Below are 20,000 nucleotides of genomic sequence, written 5' to 3'. Positions count from 1 at the left end.
CACACCTGAACTACGTACAATAAGTGAAAGAAGGGAAGAAAGTGTTGTAACTGAGAATTTTGGCAGACTTCAATTTTTCATACAGAAATAATTTATTATTTGATAATTTTCAAATGAACGCTGAACAAAGTGTGTACAAAGAAATATGTTGCTGTTGTAAATGTTAATTAATTTAAAGCATTTGCTCAAGGATGTATGTAACAAGACATAAATTAATTTAACTTCACTTACTATATATTTTAACTGCGTAAGGTTATAGGCTGTTGAATAAATACTGACTAATGCAGATTGGAGCCTGGTGCAGCCTTCTGGCTTGCTAGCCCTCAGTCAAACCGTCCAGCCTATGTTAGCATGGAAAGCGGACGTTAAATGATGATGATGATAATGATATATATCTATATCTATCTATCTATCTATCTGTCTATCTGTCTATCTATCTATCTATCTATCTATCTATCTATCTATCTCTTCTGACGGACGTGCTGTCACATCGGCTGCAGAGGTAAACCTTTTTTTTGACCTTATATTGCCCACATTTGTATAAAATCTTTTCATATAATCTGTGCGAAGCACCCAAGCTTCATTTGTGTATTTTTTCGAAGGGGGGAATTGGCCCCTAGGGGCAGTTCCAGCCCCGTCAAAATATAAATTTTTTTCTCGGCATTTGGAAAAATGTCGAGAAACATTGTTTTGGAATGCTGTTCCAGTCCGTTCTTCGAACATCACTTCCCTAGCCTTGGAACGCTAGATAAGAAAAAGAATGAAAACTGCACGCGTACACAAAAAGAAATTTCTAAGAACGTCATCAAAACAACAACCACACATATTGACACCACCACCACCAATATGAAAGCTATGTCTGCTATGATCACCACCGGCAACAGCAGCAGCAGCAACAACAACAACAACAATAACAACAACAACATTGCATCAAGACCAACCACGACCAAAGTCTCTGCTACTACAGCAGTCTCCACAGCTACCGAAACCACCACCACCAGCGACGACAACAACAAAAAAACACTTTGCTGATACACTCAGACAAAAAAAAAAAACAACTTTGCACTTCACAACAAAAGAAATTCAAGAAACAAAAAAACTATTAAGCCAACAAGGACCAAAACTAAAATTAAAAATACCTCAAAAAATCATTTATGATGTACAAAAACAAACTATCACATACAAAATTTTAAACACAAAAACAAGAAAACCAGAGCAACCAGAAACAGAAATTATTGAACAATGTTTGTATCCTATATTGGCCCACAAGAAATACATAAACTGGTCAAACAGTTTCGCCAGCGTGCAAGTTAGATTTGACAGCGAAGAGAAAGCGAAAGAGTTATCCACGCTGACTCTTCGTTCCGAAAATATAATATTGGTGCCCACGTACCTTGGACAAAGGGTAACCAAAGTATCGATAAAAAATGTCCCTCCAGAAGTGGAACCACAATGGCTGTTATCAGCGATTTGTTATCACATGGAAGGAAATATAAACATTCTAGAAACTACTGCATTAAAGCAAGAAGACTGGAATGGAAAAAAATTCGATGTCCTATTACAGATTACACAGGAAGAATAAAAAGAAATTCCAACTCAAATTGAGCTGCCAGACGGCCACACCCTCTACGTTGTGGTAGAAGGTAGAAGGCCTCGATGCTACCTGTGTGACATCGAAGAGCACCTCAAAAAAGATTGCCCAACAGCAACAAATAACAAAAAGGAACAAGAAGGAAAAACAGCCAAAAAAGGACCCCTACTACCCACACCACCACTAACACAAAGAACGAGAAAAAGGAGCAAGACAGAAGAATCCCACAAACCAAACCCGCCTACACCAACAAATGTGCCCGAAAAAACACAAACAACAACTACAAGAACTAAGGAAACTGTAAAAGCAAAAGACAATACAAAAACTAATTCCCTTTCTCCCACATCACATACACCACAAGCAGATAATCAACAACCCTCAACAACACACCCACTTCAACAAACAAACACACAAGCACACGACATGCCCTTACCCCCTTCCGATTCCTCAGAAGACTCGTCCGAGGACGAAAGTAGCAGTAGTGAGTGGCAAATAGCCCGAAAAGGGCGGAGGAAAAGGAGTAAAAAAAGAACCAAACCAAATGCAAACACCAACAAAGCAGGGAGATATACATCTCCCGAAACCATCGTCTCCAAACATACCACAAACAACATCAACACCACAAGAACACATACAGAAAACATGGTCACAGCAATAGACACTACAAACACAGAATTAATGAACTACATAAATACAAAAACAAACATAACAAAAAACAACATCAAAACAAACAACCACCCATACACGACGCCACCTAATCATATAAAAATTTAACATATCACGCCAACATTACACCACACTTTAAAATCCCTCTACCCTAATGCGGTCGGGGGATGCCAAAAATATTTAGCCAAGAAACTTTACAGCAGCCTCATTAACGAACATTCAAAGGAAAAAACAACCGAACTTTCGAACGGTAAGTAACTCTTTGTTTCTATTCTTTTTAAGCAGAGCGTTACTTGCATTAATTTCGTAAATAAATTTTTTCAATTAGTGACATTAATGCCCGAGGTTACCGTGGTCTTTTCGTAGGTTTTTCTTTCCACGGATAACCTCCCCATTTCTTGGGATTTAAAAAAAATTTTTTTTTACATACCCCAAACGTTTTCGATACCTTTTGATCGTTATCCCCATTTTTTCTCGTCCCCTCGAAAAGAAAAACTCTACATTGTATTTGTCCCATCTATGTTGAACCCTGTGTGGCTAATAAAGAAATCTATCTATCTATCTATCTATCTATCTATCTATCTATCTATCTATCTATCTATCTATCTCTTCTGACGGACGTGCTGTCACATCGGCTGCAGAGGTAAACCTTTTTTTGACCTTATATTGCCCACATATGTTAAAAAAATTTTCATATAATCTGTGCGAAGCACCCAAGCTTCATTTGTGTATTTTTCGAAGGGAGGAATTGGCCCCTAGGGGCAGTTCCAGCCCCGTCAAAATATAATTTTTTTCTCGGCATTTGGAAAAATGTCGAGAAACATTGTTTTGGAACGCTGTTCCAGTCCGTTCTTCGAACATCACTTCCCTAGCCTTGGAACGCTAGATAAGAAAAAGAATGAAAATTGCACGCGCACACAAAAAGAAATTTCTAAGAACGTCATCAAAACAGCAGCCGCACATATTGACAGCCCTCTCACCACCACCACCACCAATATGAAAGCTATGTCTGCTACGATCACCACCGGCAACAGCAGCAGCAGCAGCAGCAGCAGCAGCAGCAGCAACAACAACAACAACAACAACAACAACAACAACAACAACAACAGTGCATCAAGACCAACCACGACCAAAGTCTCTGCTACTACAGCAGTCTCCACAGCTACCGACACCACCACCACCACCAGCGACGACAACAACAAAAAAACAAACTTTGCTGATGGACTCAGACAAAAGAAAAACAATTTTGCACTTCACAACAAAAGAAATTCAAGAAACAAAAAAACTATTAAGCCAACAAGGACCAAAACTAAAATTAAAAATACCTCAAAAAATCATTTATGATGTACAAAAACAAACCATCATATACAAAATTTTGAACACAAAAACAAGAAAACCAGAAACAGAAATTATTGAACAATGTTTGTATCCCATATTGGCCCACAAGAAATACATAAACTGGGCAAACAATTTCGCCAGCTTGCAAGTTAGATTTGACAGTGAAGAGAAAGCGAAAGAGTTGTCCACGCTGACTCTTCGTTCCGAACATATAATATTGGTACCCACGTACCTTGGACAAAGGGTAACCAGAGTATCAATAAAAATTGTCCCTCCAGAAGTGGAACCACAATGGCTGTTATCAGTTATTTGTTATCACATGGAAGGAAATATAAACATTCTAGAAACTACTGCATTAAAGCAAGAAGACTGGAATGGAAAAAAATTCGATGTCCTATTACAGATTACACAGGAAGAATAAAAAGAAATTCCAACTCAAATTGAGCTGCCAGACGGCCACACCCTCTACGTTGTGGTAGAAGGTAGAAGGCCTCGATGCTACCTGTGTGGCATCGAAGGGCACCTCAAAAAAGATTGCCTAACAGCAACAGATAACAAAAAACAAGAAGGAAAAACAGCCAAAAAAGGACCCCTACTACCCACACCACCACCAACTCAAAGAACGAGCAAAAGGAGCAAGACAGAAGAATCCCACAAACCAAACCTGCCTACACCAACAAATGCACCCGAAAAAACACAAACAACAACTACAAGAACTAAGGAAACAGTAAAAGCAAAAGACAATACAAAAACTAATTCCCCTTCTCTCACATCACATACACCACAAGCAGATAATCAACAACCATCAACAACACACCCACTTCAACAAACAAACACACAAGCACACGACATGCCCTTACCCCCTTCCGATTCCTCAGAAGACTCGTCCGAGGATGAAAGTAGCAGTAGTGAGTGGCAAATAGCCCGAAAAGAACGGAGGAAAAGGAGTAAAAAAAGAACCAAACCAAATGCAAACACCAACAAAGCAGGGAGATATACATCTCCCGAAACCATCGTCTCCAAACATACCACAAACAACATCAACACCACAAGAACACATACAGAAAACATGGTCACAGCAATAGACACTACAAACACAGAATTAATGAACTACATAAATACAAAAACAAACATAACAAAAAAACAACATCAAAACAAACAACCACCCATACACGACGCCACCTAATCATATAAAAATTTATCATATCACGCCAACATTACACCACACTTTAAAATCCCTCTACCCTAATGCGGTAGGGGGATGCCAAAAATATTTAGCCAAGAAACTTTACAGCAGCCTCCTTAACGAACATTCAAAGGAAAGAACAACCGAACTTTCGAACGGTAAGTAACTCTTTGTTTCTATTCTTTTTAAGCAGAGCGTTACTTGCATTAATTTCGTAAATAAATTTTTTCAATTAGTGACATTAATGCCCGAGGTTACCGTGGTCTTTTCGTAGGTTTTTCTTTCCACGGATAACCTCCCCATTTCTTGGGATTTTTAATTATTTAAAAATTTTTTTTACATACCCCAAACGTTTTTCGATACCTTTTGATCGTTATCTCCATTTTTTCTCGTCCCCTCGAAAAGAAAAACTCTACATTGTATTTGTCCCATCTATGTTGAGCCCTGTGTGGCTAATAAAGAAATCTATCTATCTATCTATCTATCTATCTATCTATCTATCTATAAGCGCAGGCATGGCTGCGTGGTAAGATACTTGCTTCCCAACCACATGGTTCTTGGTTCAGTCCCGCCATGTGGCACCTTGAGCATGTGTCTTCTGTTATAGCCTCGGGCCGACCAAAGCCTTGTGAGTGGATTTGGTAGATGGAAACTGAAAGAAGCCCGTCGTATATATATATATATATATATATATATATATATATATATATATATATATATATATATATATATATATATATTTATATATTGTTGTACTTGGGGATGGTCATATTGCCAGTTTAGCCAATAAAAACACACGCACTGTATATTTGGTGTTAATTTTTTTTTTTTTTTTTTTTCAGCTTTATATTACATTAATCTTAATCTTAATCTTAATCTTATTTCGGCCAGAGTTCTTTCGTCACACTTCTGTGACCTCATCAGTGGTCCTTTGTTTCCTTCTTTCTTATGTGTGTCTCACCTTGCTAACTATCAGCCATTTTGTATTTTGTATTCCTATTGTATGTGTCTACGCATGCGTGTCCTTCAATGTGTCTGTGTCTTTTGTAAGTGCATGTGTGTATGGGGAGTGTCTGTATCACCTATATTCTCTGTTAATACGTGTTCATTTGTATTGGTTTTTATTTATTTATATGTTCATGTGTGTGTGTGTGTCGACGAACATGACGCTTTGGTACTTGTGGCTATTGTACCATGAGCTTGCCTTCCCTATTTTCTTCTTAGTTCTTTCTATGGTGTTCCATGATTTGCTCCTATAGAGTGGGCAAATCCCATTCCTATCGTTGCGTTTGATTGTTTCAAACTTCTTCATAGCTCCTTTGTAAACCCTGATCCTTTCTTTATGGCTGTAACCCGAGAACTGCATGCGGTGGACGAAATGTTGTATATGTCTCTTTAATTCTGTAGGGTCGCACATGCAGGAGACATTTCGCATTACTCTGACGAGGTCTGCCATCAATATGTTGAATTTGGCATTGTCCGCAATAGCCGAGTTCCGGTGGGTCAGGTACTTGGAGGCCATAGGTTTTGTATAGTGTGAATGGAGGATTCTGGTTTTATTGTTCTTAGTTTCTAGCCAGAGTTCAGTATCTGGCGTACCGCTTTAGAAGGGCCCTAGACAAACTTAAGCTAAGAATTAAGGTTGTTGAAAGGCCAGGCAACCCTATCAAATCCCTTATCAGTAGAACATACCCTTTCAGTAGAACCCCCTGCACTGATAGGAACTGTATCGTATGTAGATTTAGCCCACAAACGAACTGCAAAACCAGAAATGTGGTCTATAGTATAAGATGTACAGAGGGACGATGCAGAAATAAGACAACGACATATGTAGGCGAAACAGCAAGGAGTATAGGGGAGCGGGCAAACGAACATTGGAGGGAACTTAAGGAAGGGAAGAACTCATCAGTTCTGTACCAGCACGCTGAGCAAGAACATAGAGGCTCAATCAACAACATAGAAATTAAAATATTATCTACACATAGCAGTGATGCAGCACTTAGACAAATTACTGAAGCTACACACATAATAGAAGGGAAACCTAGCCTGAATAGGAAACTAGAATGGAACACTAACATACGCCACTAACAAACCACAGCATGTGACAACATGTTACCCATAAAACAATAATAGGAACAAAGTATAATACAATACATAGATAAACAAATGGAATTAAATACTACATACGTTAACAAAATTTAATTAAACACATTAAAAAAAAAACAAAAAAAAAACACACACACACACACACACACACACACACACACATGAACATATAAATAAATAAAAACTAATACAAATGAACACGTATTAACAGAGAATATAGGTGATACAGACACTCCCCATACACACATGCACTTACAAAAGACACAGACACATTGAAGGACACGCATGCGTAGACACATACAATAGGAATACAAAATACAAAATGGCTGATAGTTAGCAAGGTGAGACACACATAAGAAAGAAGGAAACAAAGGACCACTGATGAGGTCACAGAAGTGTGACGAAAGAACTCTGGCCGAAATAAGATTAAGATTAAGATTAAGATTAATGTAATATAAAGCTGAAAAAAAAAAAAAAAATTAACACCAAATATACAGTGCGTGTGTTTTTATTGGCTAAACTGGCAATATGACCATCCCCAAGTACAACAACATCTGTTTCAACACACGATTTCACATAAAAAATCTTGCAAAACAAATATATTATATATATATATATATATATATATATATATATATATATATATATATATATATATATTTATATATATATATATATATATATATATTTATATATATATATATATATATATATATATATATATATATATATATATATATATATATATATATATATATATATATATATTTATATATATATATATATTTATATATACAAGAATAAGGGCAGGGAATCGTCAATTAATAATAGAATTAATAATTAACAATTTTGCCAAGTAGTTCAGTATGAAAAAAACCTTTAACGGTAAAACCATTTATCATCATAAATATACAGGGATTAGCATTGAGTTGCTTCTCCAACATACTGAAAATTTAGAAATAGCAGTCAATGAACTACTGATTCTAAACTACAAATTTTTCTCTAAACGGATGGCGTTTAGAGAAAAATTTGTAGTTTAGAATCAGTAGTTCTTTGACTGCTATTTCTATATTTATATATATACATACGATTAAGAACCGATGCTGGTGTGTTTACGTCCCCGTAACCTAGCGGTTCGGCAAAAAGACCGATAGAATAAGTAGCAGGGTTTCAAAGAATAAGTTATGGGGTCGATTTCTTCGACCAAAAGGCGATGCTCCAGCATGGCCGCAGTCAAACGACTGAAACAAATAAAAGTAAAGGGAATAAAAGAAAAGAAGAATATATATCGTGTTGCGCTAAGAAGCAGTGCACGGGACCAGAATTTTCGATTAGATTCAAATAATAAACTACTTCTAATCGTTAGAGTAACCGCATTAGTGGAGCCGAGATTGGCTGTTTGTACCGGTTTTAATTCGTGCAAGTTCTAATAATGAAGTCAAACCATATAGTGATATATTGACATCATGTATATAATACGTACGTTTCCGCTCTACGTAATATATAATAGGTAATGCATCCATTACATAAGAATTTTTTTTTTTAATTAAAACATGTAATCTCTTGCAGTGTTTGTACATGCTACCACACGCACGCACGCACAAATGTTTTAAAAATTGATACTACCAAGGGAGGGGACTCGTATTCTGATAAGGGAGATAACTCTTGTTAGTTTTTTCTAACTGCGGTGCTTCAGAAAAAATACCTAGCAGTACACTTGTCTTTCAGGAGTATGTAGGTACATCATGAACTTTAAAAAAATATAATTTAAAGCTGTTGAAAATTCATAATAATATTTAGGTGAATAATTTCCTTACAGGCGAGTATGATTAATAAAACAAAGCAAAACATAGTTTTGTTTATCTTTAATATGAACTTAATCTTCCGGTGTGTCACAAAATCAATTTAAGTAAAAATAAATCAATGTAATTGTTTCTAATAGAGGCACAATGCTTGAAAGCCGATATCATCGATCCCTCTTTCTCCAATTGGCATTTTTATTTTATCGACCCCGAAATGTGAACTTGGTCTCTATAGGATTTGAACTCTGAACGTAAAGAGTATGACGCTCTAAATATTCTGTTAATTTACCACCTTAAAAAAGAGCCTATTAAGAGAGCATACAGTGTTGAAAGATAGGAATATTATCGGCCTAAAATATAATAGATAAGTGGTACCATCTTTGATGCAGGGTAGGGGTGGGTGAGCATCAAAAATTTAAACAGAAATAGTTATGAGGAAAAGACAATATTACTCAATGACTCATATTTTAGAATTATTATTTGGGCAGAATCCCAAATAATAATGGTGAGCAGAATCCTTTCCGCGCAGGACAAACTGTTTAGTGGTTTTTTACCCCCAGCTTTTTGCCTTCTGAGTTCAAATACTGCTGTGGTCAACCTTGCTTTCCATCCTTTGGAATCGATAAAATAAAGCATCCGTTGAGTATGAGGTGGGACGTCCCTTCTCCCCTCAAAACTGCTGGCTTCGTGCAGTAATTAAAAAAAAGTTTATTAGGGCGATGGAGTAGCGTAATCGTTAAAGCGTGGAACAAAATGATTTCAACTCAAAATGTAAAGAGCTAAAAGAAAAACCGCAAGGTTTTGGCCCTTTACATTTTATGTTCAAATATCGCTGAGATCATCTTTGCCTTTCATTCTTTCGGGGTTCAATAAAATAAAGTATCAGTCAAATAATGAGGTCAACAAAATCGATTAACCGTTCAACCTGAATTTCTGCCCTTGTACTTACATCATGAACAATTATTATTTCAAAAAGGCGGTGAGTTGGCAGAACCGTTAACAATATTTCGTTTGCTTTTACATTCTGAGTTCAAATTCCTCTGAGGTCGACTTTGCTGATCATTCTTCTGGGGTCGATGAAATAAATACCAGCTGCACACACCACCACCAAATTTCAGGCCTTGTCCTTGTGCCTATAGTAGAAAGGATTATTTTAATTTTATAGACAATTATATATATGGATTGGATGAATCGTTAGAGCGGCAGCAAAAATAACTGATGACGCTTTGTTACGACACTGTATTTCAAATATCACTAAGGTCAGCATTATTTTTCACCACCACCTCACCCTACCCCTAATCGATGAATTAAATTACTAGTCGAGTTTTGAAGTTGATTTAATCAACCAACTCCTCACCCCTGAGTTCTAGCTTTCTGTTAATATCACAAACAAATATTGTTTCATGGGAGAGAAATCTTCAGTGACAATCTCTACTATAAGTAGTTTCAATAACACAAAAAGTATCAAAGTTATCTCCCTTACAATCTTGGTCATTGAGCTTTTTATACATTCCGTCCTCGGTATTCTTATATTCTTTTACTTGTTTCACTCATTTGACTGCGACCATACTGAAGCATCGCCTTGAGAGGTTTTAGTCGAGCAAATCGACCCCAAGACTTTTTTAAAGCCTAGTACTTATTCTATCAATGTCTTTGTTGAACCGCTAAGTTATGGGGAAGTAAACACACCAATACCAGGTGATGGGGGACAACCGCAGACACAAACACAAATATATACATGTGTATATATATATATGATGGGCTTCTTTCAGTTTCCGTCTACCAGATCCACTCCATGGTACCACGGAGTGGGACTGAACCCAGAACCATGTGGTTGGGAAGCAAGCCTCTTACCACACATCCATACTTACACCAGCATATTTATTTCTAATTTGATTTGTTTTTTTCAATTTTCGACGCATTAATTATGCTAATCCTAGTGTGTCTCTACGATCAGTATTATTTTGTGCCTTTCTATTATTTCTCAAGTTCTTCAAAGAAAAAGGTGTTCTGAAATCTGTTTTTGTTTGTGAAAAATGTTTATGTATTAGTTTTGGCAAGATTCCTACGCGAAATCGTGTGTTGAAACAGATATTGTTATATTTCGGGATGGGAATTTTTTTGCTAGATAAAATACACATATATTCGTTCTTCACTTCAGATTTATTATTGTTCTTATTGTATGTCTTTTGTCTGGAAATCTTTCGTCACACAACCTGTGACCTCTTCAGCGATTCTCCATCCCATGTGGCTTCTGTTCTGTTTAGCATAATTAATGGACAAAACTGAAGACTCAGAATTTCTGATGTTCAAAGTGTTTTGTTTAAGGCCGTCATAAAAATGTTCGGGGATGTTCTCGAGGAAAAAAAAAACAAAAAAAAAAAAAACATATCGCAAGCCTTAGTATTGGTTCTAAGTTATTTCTTTGCAATCGTCACATATATTTGTACAGAAGTGTTAATGCTAATATGTATTAAAAACCTAACTATATAAGGACATAGTTACTGATGTACAGAGATGGGAAATAAACATATTTTTATTTCCATTTATCATATGAACTAATAACACGAACAATGGAGGTTTCAGCATAGGAATTAACTATCGGAAATATATAAATAAAGAAGAAATGAAGAGAGAGAGAGAGAGAGACAGAGAGAGGCAGTAAGACAGCGAGGCAGTTGAGGTAGAAGGACTACCTCGCAATTTAAGACTTAAAAATACGCTGCCAACGAATTAATATTAATCATTTAATCGAAAATAAAATTAAAAATCACATTTTGATAAAAATATATTTAAATCGGAATTTTAAAAAATTTCCTAGTCAATAAAGGATTTAATAATTACTTTCTTTTAGTAAAAGTTACATAATTCTTACTAATTAATAAGCATCTTCCTCCATTATTGTATTGATTTATGAACTGAGAAAAAGGTAACATTAGAACATAGACATATGACAGCAATCATTTCGGGAAATGAGGGAGACAAGCTTAGTCATAATTTAGCTTTATTAGACTTTCTTAACGAAAAAAAGTGGGTGTATAACATTTCAAGCATGGCTCTTTGTCTACAAAAGGAGAGAGGAAAGGTCTAGAGAGAGAGAAAAAAAGCTCAAGAAAAACACGTGTGTGGTTACATGGCTGAAGTCACACACACACACACACACATTTTACTTTTTACCTGTTTTAGTCATTGTAATATACATGTATAAATTAAAATAATGATGTGTTTAATATTTATGATCTGTATATATGTGCGGAACAGTGTAGATGTAATATTTTATCGTAAAAAATTTCTCAAAGAGATTTCTTAGCAAAAGAAAAGCAACAATAAACATAGACCTTGCTCAGAATGTAGTCGGAGGTTCGTTTCGGTCTCGCTTTTATCTCCTGAGTGACGAGTCCCTATTTCTCTCTATTTCTAGAAAATATCTGTTTCGACCAGAAATGTCTCGTAGTGTTCGTCATTGAGGAGGCCAAATGCAATTGAAACACCGTGTCTGACGATTCGCCGATGACATTCTGAGCGAGCTCTGAGTCTGTTGTACCGAATATTGACGAGTCTTCTTGCTTTGTTTACTTATTTTAAAAAGGGCTGACACAAATCCCAGAAAGTGATGAAATGATGGAGATGACGATTTTTGTAGAAAGAAAGGGATTCGAAGCTTCAATCAGCAATAGTGAGCGGAGTTGACTGCTGCTTTTATAAACGCTTGACACTGGACAATAGATTTGAAACAGAGAAACAAACGCCTAACAAATGCAGATACCTCACTCGGTATGCTGATTGATCATAGCTACATTGATTCCTGTGGTTTAAGTATAAATGTTGCACGGCGATGTTTCGTTTTTCATTTCAATGTCCAAAGATAGGCTTAGGGTCGATAAGTGTACGCTCAAGTTACTTACAAAAATTTTTACAACCCACGCTAACACATGCCCCGTCCCAATTTTCCTACGCTCCACGTTAGGAAACACTGTTCTATATCTTCACGGAGTAATATTTGTCTATAGACAGGAATTAGAATTTGCTGTCATTGCTGTGTCATTCATTTTTTTTAATGAATTCCGGTTCGACCTATATAATTTTTTCCACATCTTAAATAAATTATTCCACAGTTGGGCTGCGACAATTTTGTATGTTGGTTCTGTTGATGAAAATAATTTAGCATTTGTTACTATTCGCTTAAATAATTGTAATTGCCTTCTACTTTTATAATTATACGTGTCTGATGACTCCAATTCATCATGGTGCTATGTTTTAGCATCAGCAAGATTATTTCTGTATGTCATCTCTAAATTGGTTTCTTTTCATGGCACACATACACATATAATGATGCGTATATACACAAATACACATTTTATACCTTGAGAACAGATACGACGAATTTGATTAAAAAGTTACCACCCTTATATTATATTTCCCAGCCAAAATGTGTAGTTTTTGTTGTTGTTAGTAAGATCTACGTCACTAGCTGCCTGGCTGAAACTAGTGTAATTAATTTTAGTTCAGAGCTGGCTGGTGTTCCAAATTCTTGGAAGAAAAGAAAGTGCTACGGGCTATATATTTTGTAATAAAAACGTACTCATTTCCAATATTCTATCCTACTATATAAAATACTGTACTTAGATGCAGTAATAGTATATGCTACAGAAGGCAGATGCCCTTAACATACGTTAAGTAACTTAAGACTGATGTTTAAAAGCAAAATCTCTTCTAAGATTTCTCCCTTGAAATTCTACCTAGGTTTTTCCCCTCATTATTTAAACCAAGAAGTAAATATTGCTATCTGTATATCAACCACTAACCCGACCAGCATGTAGCATAACTGTCTAAATAGACAGAGTAATAAACATACAACGCTACGCTATCAGTTGCTTTAGAAATTATATTTATATCATTTGAATATTTTTGTTTACTTTTGCAACTGCTTCGTACATATCTATCTATCTATCTATCTATCTATTTATCTATCTATCTATCTATCTATCTATCTATCTATCTATCTATCTATCTATCTATCTATCTTACATGAAGTAGTACGCACACATATTTTTAAATGTAAATATATATATATATATATGTATATATATATGTAAATATATATATATATATATGTATATATATATATACACACACACACATACACATGTATGTGTGTTTGCGTGTATGTATGTATGTGTGCATGTATGTGTTTTTATATATATATACATACAATAATACGCGCACAAACAATATATACATACATACATATATGCAAATATAAGCATATGTATGTATGCATATATATATATGTGTGTGTGTGTGTGTGTGTGTGTGCGTGTGCGTGTGTGTGTGTGTGTATGCGTGCGTGTATACATTTAAAATGTCTTTCTCCTTTAATGCTAATTTTCAAAAGACATGAGTCATAAATAATCTCAAAGAATTAATGAACAAATAAAGTAATCGTTTTGTGGAATGCATTTGAGCCGAAGAATTTCAAGTGAAACTGCATCCTCTCCCAGTAAAAATAGCAGTTTTATGTAGGCTTGCTGCCAAAAAGAAAAAAAAAAAAAATTTAGGCCTAATTTCTTTATGAAACGCTAAGAAGTAATGAAGTAGTTTGCGTGAGTGTTTGATTAATTCTTTGTGTATTTATCTACGTGGAATGCAATAAATGTTAATGCAATAATTTGTGACCAGAAGTACCCATAAAGTGCAACTGTTAATGCAGAGTCTTAATATAAACATTTACGTGGCTGTGTTTTTATTAGTAATACATGTGACGTCTCTCAGCACCTTACTGCTGTCATGTCTAACATATGTCTCGTCGGCAATAACCATGTCTACAATATGTTTATTTTAATAAAAATATATATGAATCTGATATATGCTCCTCCCACTTTAGGAATTATTTATATATGAAAGCGTATCTTCTATTTTCCTAGAACCAGATGATCGATTTTGTTAAACATAAATTGATTATCTGCAATGGAGATAATCTAAGTTAATGTATGTTATTGTATATTAATTTCATACTATTTCTTTCTTAGTTTAAATCAGTGTTCTTTCATATTTCCGGGTTTGATAAAATAAAGGTTAATAATATAATAGCATAATGCAGCGAACTGGTAGAATCGTTAGCACGCCGGGCAAACTGCTTCGCGGTATTTATCATTTGTATTTTCGTTCTCAGTTCAAATTCCGCGGAGGTTGACTTTGCCTTTCATACTCTCGGAATCGGTGTAACACAGAGGTTGATATTATTGACTTACCCCTCCCTCGAATTTACTGACATTGTGCCAAAATTTGAAACCAATAATATACTAGTATCCGTTCTATCAAATAAAATCACATTAAAATTGCTTTTTTAGTTAGTCAAACATAATCACTCTCAAAATTGACTGTATACTTAGTCAAAATAAATTCTCTGTAAAATGTTAAGCTTCACTAATTTTCGAGATAGTAAATTATCTACTTTCAAATGTTCAAATCTGGAAGGATTTTCACTTATAAAATTTATTCTGTGATAATTGTTATTAAAATCTCAAGCAGGAATTCAAACAATCGGGTTAGAAAACGAAGTTAAATAAATAAGTGTGTTGTACCTCGTTTCATACATGTCTAGAATGCTTAGAACATAAGGAAGTGTAAACATTCTTACGATTGCCTCAGTTTAGCAAATTGATAAGGTGCCAAACCAGCTGTGTTGTGTCTGTGCAAAGAGACATAAATATTAACTGCTCAATCATCTTTGTCGTACACAGATTACACAAGTACTAGTCGTTTTATAAACCAAAAACCCCTCAGTACAAGCTTTCTGTGAAAAATTGGACGTATGAAATCCACTAGTTTGATCAGCTCTTGACTTACATGATGTCGGCACCTTCAGTGGCGCTCAAACGATGCAGGGGTTATCAGATATGTCATGAATAACACCGCATCTCTTTACAAAATCATTCCAATAGATCCAAATTCCTTCGATGAAAAAGCTGTCATTCATTCCTCTACATCGTGTTCTACTAGTGAGAGAAACAAAATCTCCAATATTTACATTTTATAAATAAAGATTACACCGTATGTTTTCTCAAGGGGCATCCCTTTAAAACGTAGGGTCATATCATTATTATATATATGCCTTAAATAAATTTTTATATAATGTACATAATCAATTGAACTACAGAATAGTATACTACTAATGCATTTTTTTTGTTAAGCTCAGGAGGATAAAAGGTAAACACAACACATGGAATTTGAATTGGTAACTCAGATGGACGAAACAAAAATGCTATATACACCAATATATTAGGGCCTGCACTCACCCCTCGCTTACATTGTCTCATTAACTGTTGACCTTTCAAGGGTTCGATTGTATTAACTAACAATAGTATTAACTTAACCCAGCAGTCATTATCTTCCAGTTTAAGTTCGTGTGTGTAGGGATATTGGAAGTCTGTTGGTGCTACTCTTTTCTAACTTGCGTTTAGAAAAGAACATATACGAATCACAGTCATAACGGAAAGTAAGAACAGCAGTATAGCAATAGAGCACTTGGCTATTTGGACACAGGAGCATTTGAAATATTCCGGTGGGTATTAAAAATGAGAAGCGTAATTTTTCCGAAACATATCACAAATCAACACATTCCATTTAAACATATTACACTTAGACATATCACATATAAACTTAGAATATTAAAGAAAGAATACATAGGCTAAATAATTTTTGCAACAAAATGCATCTCTCTCTCTCTCTCTTTCTCTCTCTCTCTCTTTATCTATCTATCTCTCCCCCTCTCTCTCTCTCTCTATATATATATATATCATCCCTAAACATAAATCCAAAAAAAGTCGCATACTCTAAGTTATAGAGGAGTATATATTAAAGTTAGATAAGGCCGGTTTATAGGGTTACTTTAAGCTTTCACGTCCATAAAGGGCTTAGAGGATATTATTGCCTTTATAATGTAATCTAACATAGACAAGCATATTGGCAATAATTCCGCTCTTCAGAGATGTATAAAGTTGTTATTATATATGTGAAAACGAATGGTATACATAATAGAATATGCTATAAGACGATGTTAATTAAAAAATATTAAGAATATTAAAGATATTAAAATTTATAATTTATTATTTATACATACCCCCACGAAACAGAAAAGTAAAAATTTGACTTTATTTTGAAGCAGAAGCGCGGATATTTGCACTTGATCGTACGAATTTGTTTCGTGCGGGGTATGTATAAATATTTGTGATATATATATATAATTATTATTTTAGTATATATATATATATATATGACAATGTAACCTCGTGGATATCGTTGGCGATTTTTTCTTCCTCCGTCTTTCCCTTCTTTGGACTTTCCTTTGTTTCCGACGAAGAGCTCCGCTCGAAACGTCAAATTCTCTTTCTTTCCTTTCCCGAGCGTCCAGTAACACAATCGGTATCACGTCCTCACGTTGTTGTTTTTTGTTTTTGTTTTTTTCCTTTTTTGAACCTATATATATATATATATATATATATATATATATATATATATATATATATATATATATATATATATATATATATATATATATTCAAATAGGCATAATTATGTACATATACTTGTAACTCAAGAACGAAGGTTTAGCATCAAAGTAGTTAAGTATAAGATGCTTCAAGAGTCACACATTTGTTACAGTCACGATGCAGAAGAACATTGAGAATTCCTGCATTGCAATATATTGAATTGGAAATATTTTCTTGCTGATATTTTGTAGATATTTTGCAATCCCTAATTTAGGGTGTGGTGCACATTTCATACTTTAAGATGCTTATCGTTCTCTGAAATACATACAGTTTAGAAATTATTTTTCTTGTTTTCGTATCTTTGCCAACAGAAATAAATCTTGCAGTATCAAAGAGTTAAACTCTGAAAGATTATATGTTAGTTTTGGCCTCAATAACTTTGTATACATCTGATAAATAATTACGATAATTAAACTAATTTTGGAGATATAACTGCTGCTGTTTAGCAAACAAAATGTGAGAGCGTGGGATAGAATTTGTCGCCGTATTTGTTCAAACCTCACAGAATCAATTTTGCTTTCATACTTCCGGGATCGATAAATGAAATATCGATGCAGCCTATTCTTCATTCGTGCGTGTCATTCTTGATATTCTGCTTGATTAAAGGTGGTAGGGTCGAAAGGCTGTCTGTGTTTGTATACAGCTATATGGCCAGTTATAGATATAAGGGATAACACAGTACATTTTTATACCAAGTCATCATCGATTGCAAATGATCATGTAGTTTATTAGATGTAAAAGCTAGCAATTAGTACATAGCACATTTCGAATTTTATAAGACATGCATGTGCTCTATTTGACGTACTGTGTTCTGTTGCTCCCGTTTGAATTATCAGACAAAAATAATTACACACACGTACGCATAAACACATACACACATAGACACACAGGTCCCACGCACACGAACGCGTGCACGCGCGCACACATACATACACACACACACAAAGAAATTTCGCTATAATAATATGCATGCATAAATAATGTCACCTCGTTACAGACTCATTGGATAAGAATAGAGGTAATATTATATATGATAGTAGACCTAAATTAAGTCGGAACGTAAATTATTCCGAATGAAAATGGAATAAAAATGCTGTAATCCTTAATGTCGGATTGTCATAACGCCCACTTCGATATAGCAGTATAGTTGTTAGACCAGGAAAGACACGACTATCAAAGACCGTCTGTTTCATACTCTCTCCCTATACTGACCGACGTCACTTTACTTATAGCGACTGTCACATACCTCTCGTCACTTGGGAGGGGTATTACAATTATCCCCACAACACCCCCTTTAAGTTTTTCTTTATTCTCAGGGAGTGTCATTTTATTTCTTTTAATAACAATACTTTTTATATCACCCCCACCACCCTTTCTTGAGTTTTTTCTTAGTTACACATTTAATATTTTTTGTTTGGCATCCACTTCCAGGAACCCTCGTACATCTTTTTCTCACGTTTTTGCGCCTGGGTTCAATCTTTTGTAGTGGCATTGGTACTTCGAAAGTATTATACAACCATTTCATTGGTTCTTCCATTCTCTTCGGTTCGCTCTCAATGAATCTTTTTTCAGTTGGTTCATGTGTCTCTTGTATACACCTTCTTTACTTTTTACCAAGTATAGCATTTTTCCTATACGTTTGGTAATCACGCCATCTTCCCAACTCTGTTTTCCGTTCTTATAAGCCCTCATAAATACCTTTTCACCAATTTTGATAAATATTGTATTTTCCCTTGCAATTTTTCTTTTCTCGCTCAAGTAGCAATTTGTTGAAGACTGATTTTATTTTCCTCGCAAACATCAGTTCTGCTGGTAACATACCCGCTGGTGTATTTGAATTTGGTGTCACACGGTATACTCTTAAGAATTGTTGTTGAGCTACCTCATCCATGACATCCTTATTCGACTTACTTAGGGCTCTCTTGAACGTATGGCGCCGTAGTTACATGTTCTACCGCGAATGTTCTACAAAACTTTTTTGATTCAAAAGACAAATTGCGTTCCATTATCAGATGCTATGGCGTCTGGGATGCCAATCAGTTCATGTAAAAACAGCTCATGTAAAAAATTTGTCGCAGTTGAGGAGGTTAGTTTTTTTTACTCTTACAAATTTCTGGCCATTTAGAGAAACTATCCACTGTCACTAAGTAATATGACCTGTTTAAGGGACCAGTGAAATCGATGTGTAGTCTCGACTATGGAACATCTACTTCTGGCCAAGGTTCACTTTTTATCATCGGTAGTTTTGCCGCTAGAGCACATCCTCTACAGTCTTTCACTAAATTTTCGATTTTTTAAAATAAATTTTTGGCCAATACACGTAGCTACCCATTAAAGCTTTCATCCTCGAACTATCAGGATGTCCAACATGAAATTCCCATAACATTTTCTTTTGTAGTGTTTCAGGTTTCACCGATCTATGTGCATACATCAGTACACCATCACAAATTGAGTAGAGATTCACGTCTTTGTTTCGTTTCGCGCCAATCCTGTTCCTATTTACTTTTCCTGACCACAGTATTCTTTTAACTTCTGTAATGAATTTGTCCTTTACCGCATTTCGCTTCATGTCTTCTAGGGTTACCGGTAGTTCGCGTACTACATTCCACATTACATTCTTTATTTCTCTTTCTGCTCTTAAAGCTAAGATTACTGTGTCTTCGAATGGCTCGCAGTGTTTCGGTATCAGTCTGGACAAGCCGTCCATATGCCCTAGTTTTTTTGACGGTAAATATTCCATTTTGTAGTCATAATTCAAT

Source organism: Octopus bimaculoides, chromosome 6 (assembly GCF_046866305.1).
Source record: "Octopus bimaculoides isolate indiv1 chromosome 6, ASM4686630v1, whole genome shotgun sequence".
NCBI classification, from domain to species: domain Eukaryota; kingdom Metazoa; phylum Mollusca; class Cephalopoda; order Octopoda; family Octopodidae; genus Octopus; species Octopus bimaculoides.
Note: the sequence above shows the minus strand (reverse complement) of the source record.